This window comes from Schistocerca piceifrons, chromosome X, assembly GCF_021461385.2.
Source record: "Schistocerca piceifrons isolate TAMUIC-IGC-003096 chromosome X, iqSchPice1.1, whole genome shotgun sequence".
Classification (NCBI taxonomy): domain Eukaryota; kingdom Metazoa; phylum Arthropoda; class Insecta; order Orthoptera; family Acrididae; genus Schistocerca; species Schistocerca piceifrons.
The window spans coordinates 697,973,238-697,978,142 of record NC_060149.1 but is presented as its reverse complement, the minus strand read 5'-3'; positions in this window follow the sequence as shown (position 1 = coordinate 697,978,142).

Genomic DNA, 4,905 nt, shown 5'->3' with positions numbered 1-4,905 from the left:
TGTCCCCATGACGAATCGCGCTGCTTTTCGCTGGATCATGTCTATCTCTTCTATTAATCCAACCTGGTAAGGGTCCCATACTGATGAGCAATACTCAAGAATCGGACGAACAAGCGTTTTGTAAGCTACTTCTTTCGTCGATGAGTCACATTTTCTTAGAATTCTTCCTATGAATCTCAACCTGGCGCCTGCTTTTCCCACTATTTGTTTTATGTGATCATTCCACTTCAGATCGCTCCGGATAGTAACTCCTAAGTATTTTACGGTCGTTACCGCTTCCAATGATTTACCACCTATGGCATAATCGTACTGGAATGGATTTCTGCCCCTATGTATGCGCATTATATTACATTTATCTACGTTTAGGGAAAGCTGCCAGCTGTCGCACCATGCATTAATCCTCTGCAGGTCCTCCTGGAGTACGTACGAGTCTTCTGATGTTGCTACTTTCTTGTAGACAACCGTATCATCTGCAAATAGCCTCACGGAGCTACCGATGTTGTCAACTAAGTCATTTATGTATATTGTAAACAATAAAGGTCCTATCACGCTTCCCTGCGGTACTCCCGAAATTACCTCTACATCTGCAGATTTTGAACCGTTAAGAATGACATGTTGTGTTCTTTCTTCTAGGAAATCCTGAATCCAATCACAAACCTGGTCCGATATTCCGTAAGCTCGTATTTTTTTCACTAAACGTAAGTGCGGAACCGTATCAAATGCCTTCCTGAAGTCCAGGAATACGGCATCAATCTGCTCGCCAGTGTCTACGGCACTGTGAATTTCTTGGGCAAATAGGGCGAGCTGAGTTTCACATGATCTCTGTTTGCGGAATCCATGTTGGTTATGATGAAGGAGATTTGTATTATCTAAGAACGTCATAATACGAGAACACAAAACATGTTCCATTATTCTACAACAGATTGACGTAAGCGAAATAGGCCTATAATTATTCGCATCTGATTTATGACCCTTCTTGAAAATGGGAACGACCTGCGCTTTCTTCCAGTCGCTAGGTACTTTACGTTCTTCCAGCGATCTACGATAAATTGCTGATAGAAAGGGGGCAAGTTCTTTAGCATAATCACTGTAGAATCTTAAGGGTATCTCGTCTGGTCCGGATGCTTTTCCGCTACTAAGTGATAGCAGTTGTTTTTCAATTCCGATATCGTTTATTTCAATATTTTCCATTTTGGCGTCCGTGCGACGGCTGAAGTCAGGGACCGTGTTACGATTTTCCGCAGTGAAACAGTTTCGGAACACTCAATTCAGTATTTCTGCCTTTCTTCGGTCGTCCTCTGTTTCGGTGCCATCGTGGTCAACGAGTGACTGAATAGGGGATTTAGATCCGCTTACCGATTTTACATATGACCAAAACTTTTTAGGGTTCTTGTTTAGATTGTTTGCCAATGTTTTATGTTCGAATTCGTTGACTGCTTCTCTCATTGCTCTCTTTACGCTCTTTTTCGCTTCGTTCAGCTTTTCCTTATCAGCTATGATTCGACTACTCTTAAACCTATGATGAAGCTTTCTTTGTTTCCGTAGTACCTTTCGTACATGATTGTTATACCACGGTGGATCTTTCCCCTCGCTTTGGACCTTAGTCGGTACGAACTTATCTAACGCGTACTGGACGATGTTTCTGAATTTTTTCCATTTTTGTTCCACATCCTCTTCCTCAGAAATGAACGTTTGATGGTGGTCACTCAGATATTCTTCGATTTGTGCCCTATCACTCTTGTTAAGCAAATATATTTTCCTTCCTTTCTTGGCATTTCTTATTACACTTGTAGTCATTGATGCAACCACTGACTTATGATCACTGATACCCTCTTCTACATTCACGGAGTCGAAAAGTTCCGGTCTATTTGTTGCTATGAGGTCTAAAACGTTAGCTTCACGAGTTGGTTCTCTAACTATCTGCTCGAAGTAATTCTCGGACAAGGCAGTCAGGATAATGTCACAAGAGTCTCTGTCCCTGGCTCCAGTTCTGATTGTGTGACTATCCCATTCTATACCTGGTAGATTGAAGTCTCCCCCTATTACAATAGTATGATCACGAAACTTCTTCACGACGTTCTGCAGGTTCTCTCTGAGGCGCTCAACTACTACGGTTGCTGATGCAGGTGGTCTATAGAAGCATCCGACTATCATATCTGACCCACCTTTGATACTTAACTTAACCCAGATTATTTCACATTCGCATTCGCTAATAACTTCACTGGATATTATTGAATTCTTTACTGCTATAAATACTCCTCCACCATTGGCGTTTATCCTATCCTTGCGGTATATATTCCATTCTGTGTCTAGGATTTCGTTACTGTTCACTTCCGGTTTTAACCAACTTTCCGTTCCTAATACTATATGCGTACAATTTCCTTCAATAAGAGATACTAATTCAGGAACCTTGCCCTGGATACTCCTGCAGTTTACCAATATTACGTTAACTTTTCCTGTTTTTGGTCTCTGAGGACGGACGTTCTTTATCAACGATGATAATGTCCTCTCTGGTAAGCCGTCAGGTATTTTATCGTTTCGCCCAAGGGGGGGTCCCTCTAACCTAAAAAACCCCCGTGTGCACGCCACACGTACTCTGCTACCCTAGTAGCTGCTTCCGGTGTGTAGTGCACGCCTGACCTGTCTAGGGGGGCCCTACAGTTCTCCACCCAATAACGGAGGTCGATGAATTTGCAACCATTATAGTCGCAGAGTCGTCTGAGCCTCTGGTTTAGACCCTCCACACGGCTCCAAACCAGAGGACCGCGATCGACTCTGGGCACTATGCTGCAGATATTAAGCTCAGCTTGCACTCCGCGTGCGATGCTGGTTGTCTTCACCAAATCAGCCAGCCGCCGGAAGGAACCAAGGATGGCCTCAGAACCCAAGCGGCAGGCGTCATTCGTTCCGACATGTGCTACTATCTGCAGCCGGTCACACCCAGTGCGTTCAATAGCTGCCGGAAGGGCCTCCTCCACATTACGGACGAGACCCCCCGGCAAGCACACCGAGTGCACACTGGCATTCTTCCCCGACCTACCCGCTATTTTCCTGAGGGGCTCCATAACCCGCCTAACGTTGGAGCTCCCTATAACTAATAGGCCCGCCCTCTGTGACTGTCGGGACCTTGCCGGAGAATCGGCCACTGGCCCAACAGGCGAGGCATCCTGTGGTGGCTCGGAAACGATGTCATCACCACTAGGAAGCACCCCGTACCTGTTGGAAAGGGGTAAGGCAGCTGCCACGCGGCCAGATCCCACCTTTGCCTTTCGGCCAGGCACGCGCGAGCCCACCACTGTCCGCCATTCACCCTGGAGTGATGGCTGACCGGTAAGATGCTCACTGCCGGAAGACGCAGCGACATCAGGGGTTCCATGTGATTCCAAGGCCACCGAAGTAGGCATAGGTCTCACCACAGTTGCCCCAACGCCACTACGAGCCGACGCCTGCGCCTCGAGCTCGATGAGCCTAACAGACAAAGCCTCCACCTGCCCCCGAAGAGTGGCCAATTCTCCTTGCGTCCGCTCACAACAACCACAGTCCCTACACATGACTATGTTTACCCTACTCTATACGGTGACAAATTCCCAAGATAATCTTCTGATGAGCTACTCTGATAATCAAGAAACACTCACTGAAATACGAGACGCGAAAACTACGCTAGGTTTTCCCAGAAAAACTATTTAAAAGCTAAGCGCAGCAAATAAGTACAAAAACGCTTTATACAAACAGTACTCGCTGCTGCTGGTGCTCTCGCTCTGGCTGTCACAAGACAACTGCTGATTCAAGTGACTAGTGGCTAACGGCCGCGAAACAAACAAAAGACGGTTTTAGGGCGCTTTCTGTTCTAAACGATCAAGAAAACACTAAGAAATCTAACACGAAAACTACGTAAAGTTTTATCAAGAACTGTTAGTTACTATGCAGAGCAGATAAACACAAATAGAATCCCTTCCTTAGTGGATGGTCGTAAACAAAATGCAAAATAAACGCTTTATACAAACAGTACTCGCTGCTGCTGGTGCTCTCGCTCTGGCTGTCACAAGACAACTGCTGATTCAAGTGACTAGTGGCTAACGGCCGCGAAACAAACAAAAGACGGTTTTAGGGCGCTTTCTGTTCTAAATGATCAAGAAAACACTAAGAAATCTAACACGAAAACTACCTAAAGTTTTATCAAGAACTGTTAGTTACTATGCAGAGCAGATAAACACAAATAGAATCCCTTCCTTAGTGGAAGGTCGTAAACAAAATGCAAAATAAACGCTTTATACAAACAGTACTCGCTGCTGCTGGTGCTCTCGCTCTGGCTGTCACAAGACATTATTTTACCAACAATCAGAGTACTGGCTGTTCTGGACCGAGAATCTAATTACAGTTAACTAGTACACTGCAAAATATAGAATGTAGTCATTAAGTCTGGAAAACTTACAACAACCTCATACAAAAATTTTTGACTGACATAGTGAAGTCCGACGTGCAGAAGAACAACTTTCTTCGGTTAATCGACCCGTGGGGAGGCCAAAAAAATCCTACGAAAAGTTTTACAAGATGAAGAAGGATTGACATCGTGCACTATTAAAGCGATTACTCTCAAATGCACTCAGTTAGTGCAACCCTACGACCTCAGATTTTATCGTCAGCTTAAGAATTTGATCAAAAATCTTCAAAATTCATTTTATCTCCTCGAGAGAGAAAAATAAATCACATCCCGAGAAGACTGCATCAGAACACATTCCACTGTACATCACCAATATTTGGCGAAATGATACGTTATGCGTAGTTTACTGCGAAACTATGCGATGAGAGGAAATCCTTTATGAGCGTAAACCAAGTTTATTTGTTTTTTTTTTTCTATAGAAACTTCAACGCATACATGCAATTCTGAAAATGCGGCGTTTATAG